Here is a 26,032-nt window from a genome sequence, read left to right as displayed (position 1 = left end):
TCGTCATCTCTTTTCACAGCTGCACAGTCGTCCACCTAGTGCAGTATTTTTTAGACTGCAGGCCATCACTGGTGGATTGGGAAATCAGTTAGATTAGGATAGAAAGTAGCAGAGACCATCACACATGGTAAAGATAAGTATTATTTTGAGAAACCTTTTTGGTCTAGTTTTATACACATATACACACAAAGTTCTTACACATACACATACTATAGTATAATATAAAATGTATTTTTTTTTTACTGTGGGTTATGGTCGAAGAACACTTGAAATTTAGCAATCTAGTAACGGTTGACATGTAGGTTGTTCCTATCTTTTCATTATTATAAATAACGCTGGGAACAGTGAAATAGGGTTAATAGCTGGTTATCTTTTTTCTTATGTGCATTAAGATAAATATAAAAATATTGAAAATGTAAAGAATATTTGTCCATATACCACTTATACGCTGCACCTTGGAAATCCTGGACCGCTCTGAGGTCCTAAGCACCAAATGGTTTAGGTTCTCTGGTGATACTATCGATCCCTTATTAATTAGATTGATTGGTTGGTTGATTTCATTGGTTCATATATTAAAAATTTATTAATTGTACTTGGTACAGAACCCTAAACTAGGATTCAGAGTTAAGACTTAGTTCTTGCCCTAAAGAATGGAAATAAGCTGAATAAGCCTTGGTACACTAAAATGCAAGGCGGTGAGCACAGCTGAGCCTGGAGTAGTAGATCGTTCTCAAGAGTATACGGGAGGAACAGAGAATCCAGTCCAGCCGAGGAAATCAAGGGAGATAGCATGGAAGAGGTGTCATAGTTTGAGCCCACATTCTTAACAGGTTTTCTCAGGTCTTATTCTGAGGGGTACTTCTTTCCCGGGCTCAAGATATTTTCTTGGTTGTATCATGGAAAAGCCATATGAGTCCACGTTCCTCTTATTCCCTGTCTCCTTCCCTCGCAACTTTGTACCCTATTTCTCCCATCCCAAAGCTTCAGTTATGACAGGTTAAGATCTTGGTTGAGGTCAGAGTTCTAAGCCAAGTAAGCATGAGAAGCCCATTCTAGAAGGGTAAAATGATGCTTTTAGAAGGGGTCTCGGATATTGCCTCCTTGGTCTAGTTTTTCCTGGTCCCAAGACTGCATTTATGCGGCCCGTTGTTAAAATGCTCAGACTTAACAAGGGACAGTGGTCAGGGGCCTGTGGACTTGAGAGATTCCAGGAAGTTAGCCCATAAATGAGCATTATTATGACAGATGCTCCAAAAGACTGTATCGAACCACTTAGTACTTTGTGCCCTGGGAATCTGGACTTTGAGCTTCATATTGAGGGTTGTGAGCTGGGTTGTGAACTAGGGCTGGAAGTCTGACAGACCGCAGGAGAGTGTGCTCAGCCAGCACGAAGGTGTCCAGTAACTGCTTTACCACAGGATGGTGGGATCTAGGATAATTATAGGCTGAATCCCACACATTTCTAGTTCAGAGTATTACGGTTGGTGGAAGAAGGGTAGTTGGCAGGATGGGGGATGGGAGATGGGTGAGAGACAGGTGGGATTAGGGCAAGAGTAAAGACCTGGGAGAATTTCCTAACTATAAAATGCTAGGACTTGAGCATAGAATGGGTATTTCTCAGTTTTTCCAGAAAGGCTATGCAAGCAAAGTATGTGTAACAGTGGCCAAACACACTGGAGATTCTGCCAGATGTGGCTCTCAGAGAGAGGAGGGCTGGGATTGCCATCTGAAGGGAGGCGTTTGTTCTGTTGATTCGAAGACCCTCGTAGAGCCCGTGAAGAGACTGCTTGATTTGCAGTAGGCAAATCGTCTTCCGAGAGAGCTTAAATATTGCCAATTCTGCTTTGTGAAGATGGCTTTGTTTCAGACCGATGGCTGGGAGTGCGTCTGGCAGAGCCTCAGTCCTCTTCCAGGCACTTCCTAGGCCATTTCCTAATTTCCCCATCCTGTGTTTGGCGCCTTTATTCTCTCTCCGGCCTTCCTTAGGCAGGAAGCCTGAATCTCCCATCTTTTCCTTCAGGAAAGACTGCCTTTTGTTGGTGACGGTCTTCTGTCTGATTCCGGAGCCCCAGGCCAGGGGCTCTGCTGAAGGAGTTAGAAAGAGACTCTGTAGCCCTTGAAATGTGAATTTTCTGCCACTTTGGACTCATTCAGAAAGCAATGGGACTAGGTGACTAGGACATAACTGTAGGACTGAGTGACTGCAGTAGAATATTCAAACTAGAAGGACCCTTGAAGAACAGCTAGTTCCAAAAACCCTCTCATTATATGCAGGAAAAAGCTGAGGCCCTGATGGGTGCTTGGACTTACTCAAGATTTCACCACCCTAGAAACCAGGACCTGGGTTTCAGTCTGCTCTTTATGTACTCCTGGATTTTTAATTTTTTCCTTCTTAACCACATTGCCTCTCAGAAGTAGAAAAGGCAAATTGTAAAGCCCGAAAGGGTTCTCGTGAAAACCTGCCTGCTCACATGGCAGCCAGAGCCCAATGTAGGTGAACTGGGCAGGACACATGCCTGGCTCCCCGTTACTTGGGTAGACCTGGATGCCTTCAGTAGGGATGCTGCCAGACCCCAGTCTGGTGAGCACTGGGAGCTGGGCTCCCCGGCCGCATCTGAAGTTATATTGCATCTCTTGGGCGTTCTAGGATCCAACCAGTAGTATCAAAACAACAGCTTACTTTTCTTGGATCTTATTTCAGTCTCAGAGTAAAGAGTGACTTGAAAAGATTTTCTCTCTTCCTATGTTTTTAGGCACTGAATTTCAGTTGTTTTTAAAGAGACAAGAAAATACTATAAACTCTTTTAACGACCAAATCTAGAATCTAATTACCATACACAAATATATTCTCTTGGTACAGTATAAATCTATCTACTGAAATCCCTCATCTTATGGAGGGGACAACTGTTTCTGTTTTTGTTTTTTAAAGAGTCTTTTTCAATGATTCATTTATCCTGTACACATAAATCAATTGCTCACTCTGAATGAAATACTTAAGTGGATAGACCTCCAGGGATTCATGACTGTGGGGGAGGCAGGGGTGCAAGCAACAGTGATAAAATAATATAAATACCATATAAAGGCATTTTTAAACTGCTGTGAGTTTGCAGAGTAGACAGACAGATTCTGCCAGGAGATCAAGAAATATTTCACAAAGGAGGTGTTAACTGAGTTGGGCCTTGAAGGCAACCAGATTTTGCTAGTTAGAGAAGGAGAGACACTTAGATAAAGGTAACAGCATGGCAGGGAGAGGAAGAAAGCAGTTTTCAGAGCATTGGGTAGTGCGCTGTGGTTTTGCCTCTAATGAGGTGGTGGCGGCAGGGGAAATGTGGGCAGGAGATGAAGCCAGAAAGGATTTCAGATTTTGTTGGTTGTGTATGTCATGAGAGGGGTTTGGACTTAGTCACACTGCTGTTACTGATATTTAAGCCTCATTATTTTTCCCCGAGACATTTTTCAGTTTTTTTTTTTTAAGTAATAGAAAAACATTTCAAACATTTTATACTCATCTCAAAATTATAAAACATAAGGTGACTTTTTTTAAGTAAAAATTATTTTCTGTAAGCACAGTGACCTGTACAATAGAAGGGAGGGAAAGTTTTTGTCTCTAAGTGGAGCTGACCTGAGAGAACCTTCTCATCTGTGGGAGCTGGGCCATTCCTGCATCCCACTTGATTTGGCAGTGACACTGCCGTCGGAGTGCCTCTGAGTGGGCACTCTGGCAATGGACGACACTATAAAACCCTGGAACGTGTCCCCGGAAGAGTGAACTTACCAGGAAAGTTCTGGGAAACAAACTACAGGGAGACTTTACAGGAATTTTTGGTTGAGCCCATAGGCAAGGCACATGAGCAAAGGAGATGTAATTATAGTTTGTTAGTCTATGAAAAGATGCAATGATTGACATGAAATAGCTATTTAAGTTTCTTCTTCCTGTAGGACAGGAAGACATGGGTTTTTATGAATTCATTCAGATATTTATTGAGTGCCAGCTGTGAGATGGGCCTTATACTAAATGCAGAGAATATGGTAGTTGGAAAACCGTCCAGTTTGTTGCTTCTAAGGAATCATGGAGGAAGACTGACATTAAGCAAAAAAAATCACACAAACGCACAGTAACAGATTATGGTGAGTGCTATGAAGGGCAAATCCTTATTTAGATCAAAGGATCGTGGAAGAGTTCTCTGAGGAGGTGAGAGGCAAGTCGAGGCAAAGCGAATAAGAATCAGCCACGCAAAAACTAGGGTGTTCCAGGCAAAGGGGAGCAGCCTGGTAAAAAGTATGGCAGTTTTATGGAACTATAAGACCTGTGTAGCTCAGCACAGAGAGTGGGATGGCAGAAAACATACTTAGAGGAGGCTGGGGAAGGATCATGCTGGGCCTTATAGGTCCTGGTAAGAATTTAGATTTTACCCTAAGTGCAGTGGGAAGCCATTGAAGTGTATTAAGCAGGAAATGGCATGACCTGGTGTAAAAGGTGATCCAGACAGCTCTGTGGAAAATGGGATTGTGAGGGCAAGAGTAGAAGCTGGGGCAGTTAGGATGTTTTTGCAATAATGAAGGGGAGGTACTGGGGTGGCATTGGAGTTGGAGTTGCAGAAAAATGGACAGATAAAAGATATGTTTTAGGAGTAAAATTATTTGGAATTGGTAAGTGGATCGGATGTGGGGAGATAGACATAGGGAGATGCAAGGTTTCTGGCCCAGTATGCTTGTGAGTTTCTCAACAGATACTAGACCACATAAGAATAAAAGCACTATCCTTCCAGACAAGTCAGGTTGGTTTGATCTGAATCCAGCCTTGCAGCAGAGGGATTCAGCTGTCCTCTGTCTCTGCCCAGCTCAAGGAGCTCAGACACAGAAGCAGCACTCACAAATAGGGCCCTTCCTGTATATCTCTCCACTATGGACAGGCCCCAAGGAACCTCTATAACTCCAGCCTGCCACTAGGGGGAGCATGCCCTGCATTCTGCGTCTGGCCTGGAGGGCTTTTTGAAGTTTAGATTGCTTTAGAGACTGACTTCCGACAGCTTCAGTATGTGGCCCTGGCCTCTGGCCCCTTATTCTTCTTGGAAGAATGCCTGACATATGCTCAATAAATCTTGGTGATAATATTAAAACTGTGAATACTATTTTAGAAATGGATGAGCATCACCTCCTCTTTCTCGGTATGGAGACTGGGCAAATGGAATATGCATTTTGAGAGTCAGGAGAAGAGCAGAGGGTTGCCTTTTGGAAATGAGAAGAGGGAGAAGCTTAGCGATTTGATGGTATTGAACTTGCTGTTCCATCCTGTCTTCCTTTGCAGACACTAGGGCCTATGAGGGACCCCAGAACTGGTACTCGAACAAGTTGGGCATTTCAGTATGTGAGTGGGTGCGCTCCCTTGCAAGTTCTGATTGCTTCTCTGAGCCGTAGTGTCCACCACTTAGGACTCGTGCTATCTTGTCGTTTCCTATGTAACACTTTTCCTACTTTAGCTCCTGGCATATATTTACCTTTTAAACCCAAGTCCATTCAAATCATGTTTTGATCATTTTGTGCTGTGTTGGAGCTTAATAAAAAACACAGGGAATCTGCAAGGGATCACACTACATTGTCCCAGGTGTTTCTTTGTGGTGAAGAGCAGCTGAAATGAAAGAAGTTCTTAGCATAGTGCCTGATGTAAGGAGAATGCTTTCACGTACATTATCTCTTTTTATGCTCATCCCAGCCCTGTCAGTTGTGTTAGGTTTTCTAGGTAGAAACTAGAGGTTAGAAGACTTGCCCAAGGGCACGTGGCTAGTGGTGGAGCCAGACACTGCCAAGGTCATCTGATTCATGCTTTGCCTGGTGCTCCTACAACTACTCTGCTTACTCTATACGGAAGAGAACCAAAAAGTTTGGGTACTGTTTCTAGATCTGTTATTTTCTGGTTTTGTGACCTGGGGCAAGTCATTTGACTTCCCTTTCAGATTTTTTTTTTTTTTTTTTTTTTAAAAAATTTTTAAAATCAGTATGATACCAGCCCTAACTTTCAGGTCTACTGTTTTGATCAGATGAGGTTCATCTAAATTAGCTCCTTTTTAAACTTTTTATTGAAAATTTGCAGTTGATGTCTAAAGATGAGCTCTGGGGTAAAGAAAAAAATCAGTGCAATCTGAACAAATTATCTTTCAGCATACTTTTGTAGAAACCATTAAAGCCAATGATACTAATTTCTTTACCTTTTTTTTTTTTTTTTTTTAAAGAATTTTTAAAATCAGTATGATACCAGCCCTAACTTTCAGGTCTACTGTTTTGATCAGATGAGTCAAGATTTGTGAGAGTATTTTGGAAAAGTGTAAAATAATTTATAGCTATAGGGCAGGACTTTTTTTTTTCTCTAATTGGTGCACCAATACTTCCATGTCTCATAGATGCTGTTAAAGACTTCACGCTGAAAGGATGGCTTTCAGGCCTACCTCACCATGACTCAGAAATATTCTCACATTCCCCTGGAAACCCAGCCTTATCTTTCATAACTAGTTATCAAAAAAAGTTATTTTGAAGATCAGATGGCAATGTGCTTTAGTGGAAAGTACACTGGACTAGGGGGCAGTAGACTAGTCTCTATTCTTTGTTCTTTGACTGTGAAACTAGCTTCATAATTGTGAACGACACATTTGATCTCTCTGGGCCTCAGTTCTCTCATCTATATAATGGTGATAATAATATCTGTCCAGTGGATTTCAAAAAGTTTTGAGGCTCAAACAAAGTAGTGCATGTAAAGGAATGTTACAAAGCAGAGGGTAGGGGAGGGGGGATTAAACTCAGAGGGCCTGCTATGTCCCAGGCATTGTGCTAGCTCTGGAGCAGGAGTAATATTACTGTCTGTGACAGCAGCTCACAGAAAGCCTGGGCTTTAGCTGCAGGTTCATAACAGGGTGGAGAGATGAAGCTGTATTTGTATCATCTTTGTTGCTTGGGCAATGACTCTGGGCTTGCCCGGGACTCTTACCGGTCCTGACCTAGTGTCTTTCCTCTCCTTTGGCAGGAAGATGAGAGACTGCTTGGACACCAGCACTAGTACCATGAGTCCCTGCACTGGTTAAGGCCATCGCCAAGACCTGGGCAGGCAGCAAGGTAAGCGGAGAGGCCAGTCTAGGTGAACTCCTGGGATATGAATGCATTTCCGTCTCAGCTGCTGCCCGGAAAATCCCAAGTGCACAAACAAGTCAAGGCAATGCATCTGGGTCCTCCTACCCGCGCTCCAGGACCCAGAGGAAGGGCTTGCTTCCCCTCCAAGTGCTCCAGCTAGCTCCCTCCCCCCTGGCCAGGATTCTTCCAAGTTATAAAAAATGAAACACTGAGACACTGGAGGGGAGGGAAACAAGTCCACTCACTGTCTTCTCCATTCTCCCCTCTGAGCTGTTCAAGCAAGTTCCCAGGAGCAGCCCAGAGCCCTTGTTTGACTGGAAGGGAGGTAGGAGGAGTGGAATGCGTGCAAAAAACCCCGAGTTGATCAAAAGACAGTGCTGTCTCAGGGAAGCCTCCCAGAACTGAGTTGAGGGGGGGCGGGGGGGCGGTGAGAAAGAGAGACCGCGGGCAAGAGGGAGGAAGGGAGGAGGGAGGAAGGGGGAGGAGAGCGCAAGCGAGAGAGCAAAGCTAGTGCTGGCGAGAACAGGGTCTCCATGACAACTGGCCTGGCCGGCTAGCAGCGCTCTGCTCATTTGGCTGGAAGGAGCACCACGAAAGGTCAGAGGAAGGAGCTGTGAGAAGCTCACAGCAGGTATCAGAGCTTAAGCGAGTGGATTTGGGGGCCCTGGGCTCCCTAACAGACTGTGGTGTGAGCCAAACTGCCGAGAATGGAGTGGGCAGGAAAGCACCGGGACTTTCAGGTAAGGTCAGCTCCGGGCTTGGGTTGTTTTTTCTCCTTTCCTGACCGTAGTCTTGGGCAGTTCTGTGGGAAGCAGGCGAGTGTCTGTGCTCTCTGCTCAGGGTTTGGGGCTCAGCAGTGATGTCATGCTCCAACAGTTGGATTCTATTAGCTTAAGGAGGAGGGAAACAGCCAATTTTCTTGACTTTGCAAATCTAGCTGATCTCATTTTTGCTGAACCTGAAGTGTTTCGACTTCACTATAGAAATCATCGTCTTTTTTTTATTTAGAACGAAGTCTTAGGATATTTTATCGGCAGAGTTTTTTTAGGAAAAACAAGTTATCATCACTCCAGCGTTGTGTTTGTCGTTCTTACACGGAAATCCAGTGTCTTTTGAGAGGCTTGGTTTGTTCTAGTGAACACTATCTGTTTTGTCTCTTGGTGCTGCTATGTCTGACCTGTAATAAAAAAAAAAAAAGCTGATTAACTCAGCGAGGAGTCTGTGGTGAGTTCCAAGTCTCTCTGGAGCAGCTATTGGGACAGAGGGACTGTCTTAGGGATTTCTGAACTGGGGTTGCTGTGTGTGTTTGCGCCTGTCTGTCTCTCCCAAGTTGCTTGGTAAGAAGCAAGCTGTCCTCCCTCGTTAGTAAGGTCCATCATAGGCGTTCCTTAAAGTTATGTCGGGGGACGGGGGGCAAGGTGGGGGACAGGTCTTGGAGTTGGGAGCCATGCAGAGGTTTCTTATCCAGATATCTCAGAGTGAGTTCTCAGAGGCAGCTGCTAAGCACTAGGCTGCCTGAAGAGACGTGAGGTGCTGGGGTTGTGCTGATGGAGTCCTTGGGTTAATATTTTAACCAGATCTCAGGGCATGCAGTGTGCATACTATGTACTCTTACTCTGTCCTATGTCTTAGTAAAATTTGTCCTGCCCTAGCAGAGTGGTATATAGTGAGCTCAGTGTGGTCTAGGGAGAGGAGGCCCTTTCAGAAAGGCACTTTCATAGGTGATGGGGTAGCTAGGTTGTCAGTTATCTTACTAGGAGGATTAATACAGTGGTCACTCCCTGCAGTGGACCCATCAGGAGATATGCTTCTGCTTCAGCCATATTATATCTTAAACTTACTCCTGAACCTCAGACAACTTTGGTTTCTCTGCAGGATGAAGGAACAGCTGCCGTCCTGGCTCTTCAGTTTTTCTTCTTGAACTTTCTGAACAGAATGCCTTTTGTTTTCTGGCAAACAATGAGGGGGCCTTCTGATTAACTTCGGGTCAGCTTGCCAGTGAAAGCACCGGCCATCCCCAATTTCAGCTCCCTGAATGGGTACATACATGCATGAATGTCGTGGCCTGAGGGTCCATGAGGGTGAACACAGCGGTCCTGGACCACAGATGGGCCACTTTTGAAATGAGGGCTCCTTTTACTACACTTTTGCTTGGTTGAAACCTCTGTTTTACTGGGCATAGCACTGTTGGTTGGGATTAAAGTTGGAGGGAGGGAGGAGGAGGCCTCTCTGAGTTAGTGGGCCCTTGAGTGGGCAGTGCAGACCCGGGGTCTTAGTTCCCTTCCACTTACGTGGATGTGGTTGGGGTTCCTCTAATTCTGTCACCTCCATATGTGGGAAGAGGCCAGCAGATGATCTTTCTTTTGGTGTTGCAGAAGGAATAATGGATTTGGGGTTAGGAGACTCGAGTGCATGGCCAGGTTCTCAAGGCAGCCATGGGCAAGTCCCTTAACTTATATGACCTTCAGCCTTATTAGCTGTGGGATGGAAATAACGATAAAACTACTTCACAAGACTGTTGTTGGGAGGAGTGAATAAAACAACTTCCATGGAAGTAGTTTTAAACAAGTTAAGTTCTATATAAGATAAGATGAATCGAAACTTTGAAGGATGGCCTAAACTCTCTTCTGGAAAGTCACTGTGTCTCTCTGTTCTGGTTTCACCATTTATAAAGTGCCCTCTTCTCTTCTGCCTTTACAAATAAAAAATGAGAAAAACCTTAAAAGACTGCTTCAAGATGTTAAAGGGGAAAAATGGTGCTTTCTTTGGGTTGGGAAGTTTAGTAAACATGGTTTTTCTCTGTAGACTTTGAGCCTCATGAATGATCCCTCAGAGATGGAGCCTTCTTTGTCACCTGACTCATGTATTTGAGTAAAGAGGAATGAGGTTCCTGGAGACCCTTGGCTGTTCCAGTGTCCCACAGCTACCTGGAAGTTATAATGCCATAAATTTTAGTAGCTGGGAGAGAGGGTGCTGCTTGCCCAGGCTTGTTCTCTCATCCTGCTAGGTTCCGCTGGGGAAACTTTTGAGAGGGCAGAGAGGCCTTTCTCCTCTGTTTGGGATTTGAAAGGCAGAACTCTAACTGGCAGGAAGACTTATTGCTCTGAAAGCCTCCTTGGGGGCTGGGCAGCTCTTTCAGGAACTCGTGTTGCTTCAGCTTAGAGGGAAACAAGAAAGAAAGAAAAGAGGAAGTGGGAATTCCAAGGGCAGAGATACCTGATATGCCGTGGGACAGTGCCAAGGAACAGAATTGCAGGGGAGGGGAGACTCCAGCAAGGGAATCCCAGATGTGTCCTCAGGGAATCCACAGGGTTTACAGTGTGCTGGGTGAGAACACCTGGGGCCTCGGCTTTTGTTTTCAGAGAGGAGAAAACCTGCCAGCCATGCCCTGGAGTGGTGTCTGGGAAAAAGCCCCTGAAAAGACCCAGAATAGGCAGATTAAACAACGACAGAGCCCTTTTTCCAGGTGAATCGTGTTGTACAGCAGCTTCTACCTCCAAGGCCTGAAGAAGTTGTCCACAGTTTAGGTTGGGGCTGCAGCTGTTCCATACTCTTTGTCAATCCAGCTTCCCAAGCTGAGTCACAAATTGGATCTCTCCATGTTCCTTAAGGATTAAAGAGTAACATTGCTGTTCTCACTCCCTCTCTCCCCCTTCCTCTACTCTCCTTCCTGTTCACTCCCCCCCACCCCCGTCGGGCTCCCTCTCTCTAAAATTAGAATGATCTGTTACCCAAGGAAGTTGAAACTTTGAAATACCTTGGAGGATAGGCCAAGAGCATCCTCACACTTTTCCTGGCTCTGCCCCTGTCCCTGGAAGGAAGGGCTTGAGTGTACAGTTTGGAGGCCCCCCCCACCCCCTGCCGCCGACTTCAGATATCATGGCCGCACTGCTGGCCTGGAACTCAGAGAGACTGTGCCCCATTCCCCACCTCGTCTGATTCTAAGAACTCTTTGGGGAGGTCTGCCCGGCACCTGAGAGAGGTCGCTTGGTTTGAGTCCCGGGCCTTCCAAAGCACTTCCCTGCAGGCCAGTGGGGCTGCGAGACTGAAGCACATGTCTTCCTTTTGTTCTTTTAGCTTTTACCTAAGAGATGCCTGGTTTCTAATGTTGGGCCCAAGTGAGTTTTCTGAGGCAGCCAAGCAAAGGGAGCATGTATCTGAGCCTGCAGGAGGCCAGGCAGCAGCCCGGCAGAGCTCCCTGGCTTGGCCTCCCTTCTGTGCTCTACACTGGCTGAGGAGGAGAGATGCGTAGGGCAGGCTGGGGGGAGGGGGAGGGGAAATCTGCTGGCAGATAATTGAGTTCTTTGAGTGAGAGGAACCATGGAAAGTGGAGAAGGGGCCAGGAGGGCATGAAAGAAAAAATGACCATCTGCAGGGATTTCTTTTCAAAGCCTGTGGGAAAAACGTGAATTAGCGAGTGTCTTCTTCTGGGGGCAGGGAGGGGGACTCTGTGTATCTGTGTCAGTGGGTAGGTGGGGGAAATGCTGGGTGCATCTGTCTTAGGGGAATATGCCATATAATATTGTCTGATAGAAAAATCCTGTGGTCTCTGTTTCTCGCCATAGACCCTAGAAAACTGATGTGTGTGTGTGTGTGTGTGTGTGTGTGTGTGTCTGTTTTGAGGGGAGAGGAAAATGTTAAATGAGTCTAGACTACATTATTGAAGGATTTTTCCTAAGATCCCTTCTCTTATTTTTTTTGGCTCTGATACACTGTTGAGGGGCTGTTGAAATTATCACAATGTTCTTCTCATCTAAAAACTAACTGAATGTTGTTTCCCTATAAAGGATGAATTATATGCAATTAGGGTATGAAACCTTCTTAACCAAAGTTGACCTGTTCTGTTCCGAAGAGTCTGTTATGATACCAACCCAGGTTTTCAAAGACCCAGACTCTTCTGTGTGACTTGTCGCGGCAGGGGTTTGTATGTGTGCTGGAGATTGACTAATAGGAAGCAACACAGTGAATGAAGGACTGTTTGGGAAAAATGAGATAAATAGAAGGTTATGGGAGTCGAGATCGGAAGCAGTAGGAACACTATTAGAAGGAAACAGGAGAGAGTCCCTGGGCAAGAGGACTGGGGAGAGGGTAGTTCTCAGGGGCAGCAGGGAGCATAAATAGGAGGGGGTACCTGGGTGGACCTAGGAGGCCTTCACCATCAGCAGAAGGCTGGCCCGCCCCCAGGAGACTCAAGGAGACAGCGTTGTTTAGGCCCTAACAAGCCTCTGGAGAGCAGAGGAGGGTGGGGGTGGCTGGCCTTGGGGTTAATACCTCTGTTCATTTGCTCTTGTGGTTGGCAGCATCTCTAGTGCCCATATGTTCTCTCGGTCTGTTCACCCATTTAGTCAGTGAGAGAGGATCTGGGCCAAGACCTGGGCAGTATCTAAAAAAGTATCAAGTGTGGGACCTATCCCATATACGCTGTATTCAGTGTTGTAGTGTTTTCCTCCTCGGCGTGAGCCTCTGTCTGTGTGATTAACAGAGAAGAAACATAGGCCTGAAGTTGGGGGTTTTGATGGTAGGGTTAATGGTCATCTCATGCTTTGGGCTGGGAAAAAGGAGGAGGGTCCAACTCTTAGACGCTGGTTTAAAGCATTGTTTGAATGATGGAAGAGAGCCAGCTAAAGGACTGGAAATGTGAAGAGAGTGAGGGTCCTGGGCCTGTGTCGAAGATTCTCTGAGAGTGTCAAAGGATGGGGTGTCTGAGGGGGGGATGGGAAAGGGGAAATGGGAAAATTGGAAAGAAAACTATAAAGTCACCTAGGTTTTAGAACTCTTGCTTTGTTGGAGGAGCTGAATTTCAGTGTGCTCACTTGTGCCTTGAACACAGTCTCCCTTACGGAGTTCTGATAACTGAGTTTTATAGATTGCTTTTAAACATGTAGACCCGTGATGTGTTTGTTCAACTGTCAGTGACAAGTAGATACTCAGTGAGTGTATGACATTGCCTTAGAGCAGCTCTGATGGAACCATTTGCACTTAATGTGAGTATTTTATATTCAGAGTCATACAGTGATTAAGAGCTGGAGCTCAGGCACCTTATAAGCCTACATTTAGAACCTGACATTACTATTTACTAGCTGCATGACCCTGGGCAAGTTATTTAATCTCTTTGAGCCTCAGTTCTCTGTGAGGCATCTGTAAAATGGAGATTTGTTGTAAGGGTTAAATGAGTAAATTTATATGAAGCACTTAGCTTAGCTCCTGGCACAAATGCTCTCAATAAATGTTAGCTGCTGTTGTGAGATCTCTCCGGCCTGTGAATTTCTCTGCCTGCATACAGCTGTAGAAGGAGCCCCAGCCAGGTAGTCAGCAGATCTGAGCTTTAGTGCTGGCTCTGTCAATGACTCACTGGGTGACCCTGGGGAAGTGACTTGGCTTCTCTAGGATTCAGTTTCCACTTCTAGAAAGTGAGACATTGGAGTGTTTTCATTGACATTCTGAGTTGTTTTTCCAGCTAGATTCCCTGAAGTTCTATGAAATTAAGTATAATATTTTATACATTTTATTTTCCCAAGTCAGCTAATGTATAGAGTTTATGCTTAAAAAATATTTGAGTAACTTTTTTTTTTAACCCCGTTACCTGGATTCTAGGAAGCATTTCTACTTGGTTGTCATAACTTAGAGAGTGCCTACTTGTTCTTAGATGCATAGGGCTTGGCTGCGACAACTTGCAAAGAGGCTCCAGCCCCTAGTAAGCTAGAAAGCCCGCTAGGTCAGTAAGAAAGCAGGTGGGTTTCACTTGGAACCCCTGGGAAAATTTAGGTCAACAGACGTGTGGGGCACTTATTTGTTCTGCTGTACAGACTGAGACCACCTCTGTGAATAAATACTGCCATCACTGTTTCCTTCTCTCAATGGAGAAAAATGGCGGTATTTTCTGACAGACCTTTCTTTAGACTTTGGAGAGAGCCATTTGTGCTCAAAGACGCACTTGTGTGTTAGGGGAGGAGCCATCCAATGAAAGAGTAATGTTTAGAGCCTGGGCTCTGGGGTCAGAGTGTTGGGTTCACATTCTGGCTCTGCCACTTACTAGCCGTGTAACCTCAGATAGGCTACGTAGCCTGTCCATGCCCCAGGCCCTCTTCTGTAAAATGAGGGTGGTGAGGCCTAAGAGTCAAGTGCTTAGAACAGTACCTTGTTTCTAGTGCTGAATGTAATGTGGACAGTTGTACTTATTATTCCACTGTAAGCCAAGCAGAATTTGTTTCTGAGTGGCTAGTCTGTCGGGTTCATTCTGCTGAGAAATGTGAGGTGATATCCCCTTCCTCTATGTCGTGCGCAAATACCTAGTATCAGCAGAGCAGTAGTAAGTGTCCCCCAGTCAGTACATAGATCAGAGCTCTTGTACCTAGCTGTGGTAAAGAAAGACATAAACCAGAGGGGGAATCTGGCTGAACCAAAGGAGCATCTGGATTGAAAGGCCTCTCTCTGACGAGTAATGTATATTGTCTGGTACTGGGGTAGAGACATGGCAGAGCCCTGTGTAAAAGAGCAAGATGGGAAGTGGGCTAAGGAAGAGTGTAAACTCGGAGACAGAGACAGCGAGGTATGAAGAGGGGCGAATATCTCTGGGCAAGTGGTGGGGGTTAAGACAGTGAGTGGCGTCATGAAGCTCCTGGCACTTTATCTTCCCAAGAGATGTTTAACTTCCTAGCCCCAGGTGAGACTTGCCCCAGCAGTGACCACTCAGCCCACTCTCAGAGGAGTGATAGGTTGGGATGAGGAGGTTCTGATCTGTTCCTAACAAGAATGAGTAGCATGAGGAGCTCGGTGCATCTTATCTACAAGTATAATTATAAAGAGATTTCCTTTTCCATCTGCAAGAAACAGGAACTTTTGCTGCCAAACTTAGCAGTGTGTTTTAAGTCCCTCAAATCTCCTTTGAGTGCTACCAAAGCTCTCAGCTTTGTTGTTATCTCTTGTTGAAATATAGCCTGGAAAGGTCATATCGACAGTGCCAATTTATGGGCCTGTTGAACCCAGGCGGTCCTAGGGTGGAATGGGGAGTCCCTGGGAGTAGGTGCCTGACAGATTTTCCCTTTGAGTGAAGTCGTTTATAATTTAAGGTTGTTGTGTTGTGTTTTGCTTTTTTGTTTTGTTTTTTATAAGACCAAACTCTCAGATTAGGGCTAAATGCTTTATTTCTTCAGTTTTACTTATGTAAGCTCCCTTCAGGAGAAGCTCAGCCTTAACGGTACTTAACAGCTACTAAAACTATGCCCGACACTCTTTATTGGAGGCAAGTTTTCTTGGCACAGAGTTGTGCCAGGATCCCCGTACTATTTAGTTTATTAGCAGTTTTTGACCCACTCTCTGTTCCGAAGGAGTGATTTAAAGAGGTGAAGACCACATGGTGTACAAACCACACAGGGGGCTTTGTACTCACTTGTAAAGATCTGAGGATAGGAAGGTCAGATCCATGTGTGTATGTACTTTGTCACTTGGCAAAGTGGATGTGAATAGGGAAAGGTAACAACAACCTGACTGACCCTGGCAACTATAAAAAGGTGTGGTGCTTGAGTGCAAGAGGAAAATACCTGGGACAGCTGAGATGAACTTGGCAATGGCAGTGACCTTGGTTTGCAGTCTGTGACTTGTCTGACTCAACTACTGTGTGCAGAGAATTGAGGCTTTGGAGTCTAGAAAGGAAAGAGAGCACTCAAGTTCCTTAATTTCTTTGCTTCCTTCTAACCCTCTGATTCACGCGCCCCATTGGGTTCAGACATAAATGGAAAGACTGCCAGAGAAATTGGTGTTTTTGAAATGGAATGGGCAACACTGTCCTCTCTGGGTTCCCGTTTCTCTGAGTTTGAGTCATCACTGCTGCTCAGGATTGAGTTACTGCTCAACTGTGCTCAGAGAGGCAGCTGTGAGGTTACTGGTGGGAAGAAGGGCAGTGGGTTTTGTTAACTCTGAGTAAGTGCCCAAAGGGAAGTGGCAGGGATCAAGTTAAAAAGAAATCAGCAAGGAACAACCGGAAATTTTTGTTTTATTTAAATTTCATTGAATGGAAATAGAAAAGCTTTTTTTCAGTCTCAAAACCCACATCTGTTTGGTAAACCCAGGTAGGATCCAAAAGCAATGATATATAGACTTTTTTTTTTACTTGAAAAACACCTAAGGTCAGATGTCTACTTAGCTTTGCTGGAAGAAGTTGAGCCTTAGGAAGCTGTAGAAACTAAAGGAAAAAACCATGGAGTTACGTGTAGTTTGCCACAATAAGAAAGATTGGCGGTGATGGGGGTGCGGGGGGAGCCATGGAGACTGCATCACCCGTGATATCCTCCCAAGCCCCTGATAACAGTTAGTGTTTTGTCAGTGGGGAAGCTGGGACCACTGTCTGTTTGTGTTCCCCTAAGGTTTATTACTCCTCATCCTTTTTTCTTTTTAATTTATAGTCTTCCTGAGGTCCCTTCTTCCACTGCCAGCAGTTAGTTGGAGAAATAAGGGGGTGTCCAACTATACTTCTCTTGTTTTGAAACTGTTTGAATTTATTTATTCGTTCCATATATATTTATCGAGTATCCATTCTGTTCTAGGCACTGTTCTAAATGCTGGGGATGTAGAGATCACTAAGACAGCAAAGTCCTTGTGTCATGGAGCTTAAAGTATAGTGGGAGAGCAGTCAGTAAACAAGTAAAAGAACTCAGAAGTGTGATAAAGATAGTGATATGAGCTATGAAAGAAATGATGGTGATGTCAAAGAGAGAGAGAGAAAGTAACAGGAACTTAAAAGCTATTTTCAAAAGAGAAGTTAGAGAAGGCCTCTCTGAGAATATGACATTAGAGCTGCAAGTTCAAGGATGAGAAGAAGCCGGGAATGTGCAGATTTCGGGGAAGTGCCTGGATGAAAGAGGTAACAGCAAAGGCAGAGCCCCTGAGGGAGGAAAGAGCTCGGCATGTTGAAAAAGAAGAACATAGAGTCGTCATTGTTAGAATATAGGGAACCCCAGGATGTGTAAGATGTTGGTAGAGGCTAGTTCAGGCAGAGCCTTTCGGCTGCAGTAAAGAGTTTGGAGAACCAATATGAGGGGTGTATATTCTAGATCTGTGGTACTGTTAGGGATAAGGTGCCAAAATTTGAGAGGAATGTTGAATTTGATTGAGAAGAATAAAGAAAAAGAATATGGGAGAAATAGATCAGGAATGGGGATAGGCACATAGCTGAAGGAAATTGAATAGATATAATTCAGTTCTGCATATTTCTTGAGATCAAGCAATATGTGATTTAAAAATATCTGTCGATTTTAGGTTTGTGGTTTATCATTAGGAGAATCCTTACTCTATTCCAGGCATTGTGTTAGACTAGGCATTTTCACTTGATTATCGTATTAAATTCTTACAACAATCTGAGCGAATTTGTTGTTCTGATGTCTACAGATGAGGAACTCAGAGTACCCAAATTGCTTAAAATCCAAATCTACATCTGTATGATTCCAAAGGACATGCTCTTTCTATACTCCCACTGTAATTGGTGTGCCCGATGCATCTCCTCTTAGTTACCTAAAATATTTAAAGAGCATTTTTTCCTGAATTGTTATGTGTTGTTTACTGCATGTTCTCCTTTCTAGCCATTGGAAACTAGGATAGATTTTAGATGTTTGTGGAGTTGAATGAGGCCCCCACCCCACCCCCACTCTGCCAGCTTTCTCTGAAAAGAGTTCTTGGTTAAATACTGAGAATGCCCATTCATGTCCAAAGCTGGGGAGGGTAGGTGTGTGTGGTAGAACTTGGGAATAGGCAACCTGAATCACCTCTCTTGATTTGGGTAGGAAGTGTGATGGTCTTTCTCATTAAGGCTCCACAAGCAGTGAGATGTCTCAGATTATGATTCCTCCTATTTTAGACAGTAAGAAGATGGAATTTGTTTTTGGATTTAAAGAATTTGTCAGTAAAGTAGCATTGGTAAATAAACTCTGATTTCCTGGTTTACAGGTCTCTTGTAGGGTCTCCAAGTTTGTTGGAAATGTTTGAGGAAAAAAATTTATCAGGGCACAACTTTTCACTTGCTGGAAATTGAACATTGACCATTTCCTGTTGGTGGATATTTCTTTTTAAGGGACTGATCCTGTTTGAATTCTATAAATCAAGGGTCAGGATTCTGAAATGAAAATGTGTAGGGTGTTTATGAAATCTCATTCTTCCGTGTTCAGGAGATCTGTGCTCAGCCTAGTCAGCCAGCTTAGATGGATCGCTTGTGGTGGGCAGAGCAGGGTGAGATGGAATTTCAGATTTAACAGAGATTCCTGACACCCAGAGGAATTTCTTTGGTAAGTAGTGGGATTCTATTTTCCTGTCTTCCCTATCCCTGTCTGTTTTAGTAACTACTTAGCTTCCGAAGGAAAAGGTATGTGGTTAGGAAAGATTCCTTAGACAGTGTTTTTATCTTTAGCCTGGATTCACTCAGCAGACAGTAGATGGTTACTCATCATGAGCAGGAACACATAGATGAGTTAGGGGGTGAGGCTGAAAAGATTGGTCAAGGTCAGATCTCGAAGGGCCTGAAGCCTCCAGCAATTGAGGAATCGTCATTTGAAAGCGGCAAAGGAACACAACTGGATTTGGTTGGTAGAAAAGAAACCTATGCAACCCTGCAGAAGACAGAATTGGAGTGGGAGGATATTTATCTTATTGAGTGTAACTAAGATGTGATATTCCAGTCCCTCAAAATACATTTAAAACAGAATATAAGGGAAGAACATAAGGGGAGCTGAACTCCAGGTTGTAGAGTTCTCTGGAGCCTTAGACCGGTGGTTCTCTGACTTGAGCGTCCCCCAAACTCACCTGCAGAGCTTATTTCCAATTCAATAGTTCTGAAGTGAGGCCTGAGAATCTGCATTTTTTAAACAAGCTTCTAAGTGCTGCTGCTGTGGGTTGGGAACCACTGCTTAAGAGACTTAGCAGCTGAGATTCAAATATAGGCTTAAGGGCCAGATGCTAATTGGTATGCATTTTCATTAACCCAGAATTTCATGTCTATACTTTAGAATATCTTGGGTGGCTTACCCTATAACATCAACAGAGCCTGCCCCTGGTCACCGTGACTCTTCTCACGATATCTCTTCACTTCTAGATGAGGTTTCCAGCCATGTGCTTGTCTCTCTCTATTATACAGCTGTTTGATTTTTGAAACATGCCTATCTTAGACACTTGATTCTATTAGGATAGGGGACATTTATGCCAGGATAAACTCACTCCCGCCCCACCCCGCCCTTCAGCACAGCCTCCTGATTGGCAGATGCAAGGACTGCAGGCAGGCTCAGCATTGAATGTGTTCTGTTGATTAGGCAGGTTTACACAAGACATGCCTGGAAGATTATTTCTTTAGCCCCAGAGTTGAATTTCAAGGACAAAGTCCGCTGTTGGCAGCTGATAGGCTGAGAACACCTGGAAGAGAGGATTTCACCTGGCTTTCATTTAGCCAGGCCTCGGGGCCTCTTCCCACAGAGGTCAGGTTTTCTACTTGTCTGCTGCCCACGCAGGTAATTTTGGGAAGCTTCTCCCAGAGCAGCATGGCCCCAGGCACTGTCCCTCACTGTTGACTTTAGGACCTGTGGCTTAGTAAATATAAGCTGCCCTCTCTTCCTTGACGTTCTCATTTCTTGAATCTTTGTGCTTGCTTCTCTCCTTGGGGAGAAGATCTTCATTTCTCCTTCATGATCAGTTGCTCTTAGATTTTCCCTAAGGAAGTGATAATATTTGTAAGGCACATTGGGGTAAAAGGAGGAGGCTATTGGTGGCACTGAGTCCCAGTGCTGTTCCAGGGGTTGAAGCAGCCACTGTCTGCTCAGCCATAACTCATTCTTGGCATAGTGGTTGGGAACTCTGATCCTGTCCCAGGTGCCTCAGAGTTTAGAGGTGAGAAAACTGAGTTTAGAGGTGAGCCAGAGGTGGCAAAGGTAAGACTGGGACTCAGGTCTTTTCACTTCTGCTGATTTAGGGCCTTGCTGTTTGCATAACACAGGAACTGTAATGCTTTATAATTTCCGATTAGCATGCATGAAACTGACTTGGGCTAATTTTTATTTTAGTGTTTTTCCTTTTTTAATAACAAAAGCAATACCTTTGTTCTAAAAGCATTAAAAAAATAGAAAAATATATAAGTCAGACTATGAGCCTCTCCTATAAACCAGTGCCCCAGAAATATAATCATTGTCAACTGTTAGGTAATGATAGATTTTTTTTTTCTACAATAGATTTACATATACATGTATTTTATTTTTAGAAGAAAAGATTATACTCTAATCAAAAAATGGAAAATAAAAAGTATTGGTGAGGATGTGGAGAAATTAGAACCCTCATACATTGCTGGTGGAAATATAAATAGTGCAGCTGTTATGGAACCAAATTCTTTTGGTTCCTCAAAAAAAGCTAAAACTTGCTATATGACCCAGTAATTCCACTTCTAGGTATAAACCCAAAAGAATTGAAACAAGAACTCAGACACTGGAATGCCCATGTTCATAGTAGTATTATTCGCAGTAGCCAAAAGGTGAAAACAACCCGAGTGTTCATAGATGAATGAATAAACAAAATATGGTACATATAATGATTACATGCTACATGCTATAACATTGATGAACCTTGGAAATGAAATGAGCCAGACACAAAGGGACGAATATTCTATGTTTCTATGAAATATCCGTAATAGGCAAATTCATTAAGGCAGAAAGTTGATTAGAGGTTACCAGGAGTTTAGGGAGGGAAGAGAATGGGCGAGGGAGTTACCGCTTATATAGAGTTTCTGTTTGGGGGTGGTGAGAAAGTTTTGGAAATAGATCGTGGTGCTTGCTGCACAACATTGTGAATGTAATTAATGCCACTGAATTGTAAACTTAAAAATGCTGAAAATGGCACACTTTATATGTATTTTACCACATAAAATATATAAAAAATGATTATAGTCTATGGAAAATTTTCTCCCTTGATAATTTACCTAGGCTATTTTTCCATGTCAGTACGTTACTTTTAACAGCAGCATTGTGTTTCGTCGGGTGAGTGAATCACACTTTAACCAAGTCCTATCAATGGACATCTGAGTTATTTACAGTTTTTTTTTTTTTAAATTTTAATAAACAGTGCTGCAGTAAACAGCAGTATACAAGCTGTCTTTGCCCAAGTGTTCTACTGCTTGTGTTACCTTAGGCAAAATTCCTGGAAGGGCAGATTTGCCGATCAAAGGCTATACTCATTTAGAGTGTTAATAAGCATTGCCAAACTGCTTTCCAAAGACTTTGCGCCAGTTTCGTTCACATCATGAATAGATATGGATACCTGTTTCCACCACACCCTTGTCAGTGTGGGTGTTATATTAATCTTTGCCAATCTGATAGCCGAAAAGGATTTCTTATTGTTATTTTATTTAGGATTTCTTTAAGAGTGAAATCGAACACCTTTTATGCTCACTGGCAGTTGTGCATATTTTTATGTGAATTTTTTTGTTCAAATACTTTGTTCACTTTTCCGTTTGGTCATTATTTTTTCTTATAGGTTTGTAAGAGCTTTTATATAATATTACATTAGAACTCTTTGCCTTATGTGTTAATGATGTATTTTCCCTGGTTTGTTGTCTTTTAAATTTTGACTGTGTTTATGCTCATTATTTGCCTTTCACATGTTTTAAATTTTAATGTAGGCAAATATGTGTTTTTCTTGATAGCTTTTTTCCTCTTTCATTGCTTTTGAGTTGGATTTTGTTATACTTTGAAAAAATTTCACTCATCAAAATTATAAAAATAATTCATTCATGTTTTTATGGTTCCAACTTTTACATTTGAACTGTAAGTTCATAACTGATAAAAACCAAAATAACCTTTTCCCTATTAATTTGCTCTTCAGATAAAATTTGTAAACTTCTGTCTACTTTAGTATTTTTAGTGAGCGAGGCTGTCTATATTGAAATTCTTGTTATATTGCTTATTCAGTATGTACCATAACCATTAAAAACATTTCCTGCAGCATTTATAGAGGAACATTTCTGACTCAGTTTACCAAAAAAAAAAAAAAAAGCCTTTAGCGAAAGAAACAGATGTAGAAATTGTGCCCAAGTCTTCTGATTCCCAGTCCTGTTTTTCATTTTCTGTCATTCCTTTAAGATACAGCCAGATTCCCTTAATGTTCGGGGATAATGGCATCACTCTCTTTCTGAAAAACTACAGTAAATCCTATGTGTAATTGTATTGACGCACTCGACGTAGATATTGTCACATTAAAGGCTCTCTCTCAGATTATACCTGGTTTGATGAACTTGGCCTGGCTGAGGTGGGAGCAGGGAGGCAATTGCATGTTAAAGATGCGTGGTTTGGTGCTGAGCAGATTCAAAGCCAAAGTCTGAAGGAAGGTGTGACTCTGAGGGAGGGGAGCAGCAGGAAGAAGTGTGAAGAAATTTCTTAATCTGTTTAGAAGACAGATTAAGGAAGATTTTTGAAGTGACAGAAGAAAGAGGAATAATGTTTATTGAGGGCCCACTTATATTCTCGACAGTAAACTACTAGTATTTTAAAAGTCAGCTTTTAGTGCTGGATCAACCTAGGGTTGTGGCTCCTACGGGTTGTGCTACGGGTTGTGAACCCAGAAAATAAAGCCTTATTCAAGGGTCAGAGTGAGCAAAATCCTGGAACTGAAAATTAGGGTTTGAGAGACTAAGGAGAGCACTGTTGACCTGACATCATTTCTGTTCTTGTCAGCCAGGAGTTTGGATGGAAATGTTTTTAGCGGAAATAAGCTAAATAAGGAAGCAGAAGGAGAAAGTACTGCAGATCTGCAAGCATTCATTAGGCCCCTTGTCGGACCAGCTGCTTATGGACATGAAGTCCCTACCTTTAAGGAACTTGGTAATTTAGTGAGCAGAGCATATAAAAGGTCAGTACCCTGTAGTGTGACTTATGCCACTGTACAAGTGGCACTGGGAGGAAAGGATTATTAATTCAGTCACTGGTGGGAAGAGGGTGAGGAAGATGAAGGCAGGGTTTCACAGAGGAAATGGTGCCAGTTCAGATTTTGAAAGAGGAATATTATTTTTTTTTTAAGTTTGTACCTTTGGCCATGACGGATGGTTATTTTCTAAATGGACAAAGCAGGGAGGGGCATTCCAGGCAGAGGGATTAGCATGTACAAAGACAAGAGTGAAGCAACATGTGCAGTTATATGCACATAACTACCCTTTGGTTATTTTTGCTGTGCATAGTAACTCAGAATGACCAGTGTCAGTGTGTGACTAGAGACAGGTCTCAGGGATTAGCTTTTGAAAGGCTGGCTCTGTTATTGTTCTACATACTACATCACTCCAAAACATAATGGGTATTTCAACAACAACAACTTTATTATCTCTCACAGTTTTAGGGGTTCTTACTTGGGGTCTTCTTATGTAGTCTTAGTCATATGGTGGCTGGGGTTGGAATTATCAAAAGACTCACTCACCCCCGTGTGTGGTACCTGTGTTGGGAAAACTCAAGCAGCTGGAGCTCCTCAGCTGTATTACTGTCACTCCATTCCCCCCTTCCTCATTGCTACTCCCTGTGGTCCCTCCAGCATGGTGGCCTCAGGGGTAGCTAGATTTCTTATCAGGTGGCTCAGGACCTGAAAGCCACTGCCCTTAGAGAGACTGGCAGAGGTTGTATATCCTTTATCTAACCTAGTCTTGGAAGTCCAGCTCCCTCACATAGACCACCTTCTGTTCCTTGAGGTCGTTAAAAGGCCATCTGGTTCAAGGAGAAGACTATCAAACAATTTGCAAACTTGTTTTGAAATCCCCAGTCATACAGAGAAACCTGAATTATATGCTGTTAGGACAGTTTTTCCCAGACTTAATTCATTGCTTACCATCTTCACAATATTTTCATGGTCTCTTAATACCTGAACATAATGTTTAAATCATCTCACTTTCGAACTTAGATTTAGGTTAAGCATTTTTTGAGGGGACGTGGAAAAACCCTTTATGAATGATGCAGCACACCAGAGGCACATAATGTCTGGTTTTCCCACTATTATTGATACTAAGTTTGGTCGCTACTTAAAGTAGTGCCAACCAAATTTCTCCATTGTAAAATTATAGTTTTCAGTTTAAATCTGTGGGTGACCTTTGGCACTGTTCCCCATCAATCTTTCACTTAAGTGGTTTTATTTTTTAAACTTTTTTTTTTTTATGGGAAATGTTAAACATTCACAAAAGTAGAGTGAATAGAAGATGAACACCATTATATCCATCATCCAGCTTCAACTATTACCAGCTCGTGGACCAGCTTGTTTTATCTCTATCCTTGTCCACTGCATTTTTGGAAGCAAATTCCGGGCATCATACCATTTCATCTGTAATCACTTCAGATTGTATCTCTAAAAAACCTTTTAGACATGTTTTAAATGTGTTGATTTCTGACCAGCAATTTTTAGTTGCCCTCATGAAGGAAATGGAGTATACTGATGATCGAACTGATCCAGAGTTAGGGCTTTACGGGTAGGTACAGCAGAAGGAGAAAAGGGCTGGGGATTTGAAGGTGCGATGGATTGTGGACTCTTACCTGGAAGGACAGAAAGGTGGTGGCTGATGTAAACTAGGAAAAAGGAGGAGGGCTCAAGCGAAGGTCAGAGTCAAGGTCAGAGAGCAGCTCCTGGGTGGTAAATGGTCGGGAGAGAGAGTCGGGTGGGGAGATTGTGGTCAGGGCGTAGGATTTTAGAGGACAAGATTGAGATATGCAGTCTTAGGCAATGATAAGGTCCAAAGTTTGTCCATAGGTATGGATGACTAAAGTACCATTAAGGTCAAGGAATCAATTGTGAGACCAGGGTTTGGAACAGATATATCCACCCGGGTATCGAAGATGCCAGGGTGAAGAGGGAGCCATCAGGGAGAGCCTGGTGTGTGTTAGGGCGGGGATGTGTGTTAGGAGATGGTGTACGCGCCCATCAGGGGTCTGCAGATGTGGGGTAGTTGCTCTACAGCAGAGCAGTATCACTATGGAATAGGTTGGGAGCAGTCAGTGGTGGGAAAAGGCAAGGAGAAAAAAATACAAGACATTTTAAACAGCTTTTAAGCCTGTGGTGCCCTGGTAGACATTGCTGTCCACCAGTTGGAATGGGCAGAAACTGATGCGGTAAAGGATTAGTGCTGAGCAGGAACAGAATTGTGGTATGTGGGCGGCTGATTGCAGGAACCTTCTAGGGGAGACACGCTTGACCACCTAAGTGGTGCCAGTATTGCAGGAATTGGCCGGGGAGTCCCTGCTCACTGTAGTAGCCCCAGATGCCTTTGATACTATGTTTGATTGAGGTTTGTTTTGCTAGCTAATCTTTGTGAGGACTTGTGTTGCATTCTTGACACGTTGCTTACAGGCTTTGGGTAGGGGCAGGTAGCAGGGGTGCCTGTCCCTGGATGCTGCCTGGTCCAGAGAACTCCTACCATTTCTTGCCACTGGTGACCGCTTGCCTCTTAAACTTACAGAAAGCCATTGATGTCTTGGGACGAGAGATGGAGTGTCCCCTTTTCTGACCTTGTCTATTCTGAACTTTGTCTCTGAAATACCGGGGAAGGCATATATTTCTCTCCTGGGTCATAGTCATTAAGCTTATAGAAAAGAAGCACATTGTAGGTTTTGGAGTTTTGAAGAACTGAACTAAAGTCATGGACGTGTGAATGAACCAGAAATGAAAACTTGAAATGATAATTCCTCCTCTCAAGATATTTCTTGAAATAATATGTTTGGGATGATCATCACTGAAGGGGAAGAGTTTAAAGGAGAGTTGGGAGAAAAGAAGGCCTATTTAGGTTAATGCCAGCATCCACTTGATTCCCAAGCAAGCAAAGTCTGTACCTAGTACAGTCGGGAGGTGGGATGATTTTTCACTACCTCACCAAACACCTATGTTTAAGGGAGTGACTGACCCACACACTTACAAGGTTTTATGAGTTTTAATG

General features: G+C 43.4%; 1 protein-coding gene across 6 annotated transcripts in view; it reads left to right on the top strand.

Annotated features, from left to right (window-relative positions):
* ST5 (suppression of tumorigenicity 5) overlaps positions 1-26,032 on the top strand; it is a 141,642-nt gene that overhangs the window by 33,990 nt on the left and 81,620 nt on the right. For 2 of the 6 annotated variants that reach the window (XM_015596581.2, XM_015596610.1), the window contains one exon: positions 7,016-7,104. The exons of 1 other annotated variant lie outside the window; for it this stretch is intronic. The gene's annotated coding sequence lies outside the window, so the exon portion shown is untranslated. Of the gene's footprint in view, positions 1-7,015; positions 7,105-7,374; positions 7,860-26,032 lie in introns of those variants that run through there. 3 more of the 6 variants (XM_025038815.1, XM_015596601.1, XM_006905619.3) reach the window with 3 other exon arrangements.

This window comes from Pteropus alecto, unplaced genomic scaffold (assembly GCF_000325575.1).
Source record: "Pteropus alecto unplaced genomic scaffold, ASM32557v1 scaffold461, whole genome shotgun sequence".
NCBI lineage: Eukaryota > Metazoa > Chordata > Mammalia > Chiroptera > Pteropodidae > Pteropus > Pteropus alecto.
Note: the sequence above shows the minus strand (reverse complement) of the source record. Positions and strands in the feature narration are given on the sequence as shown.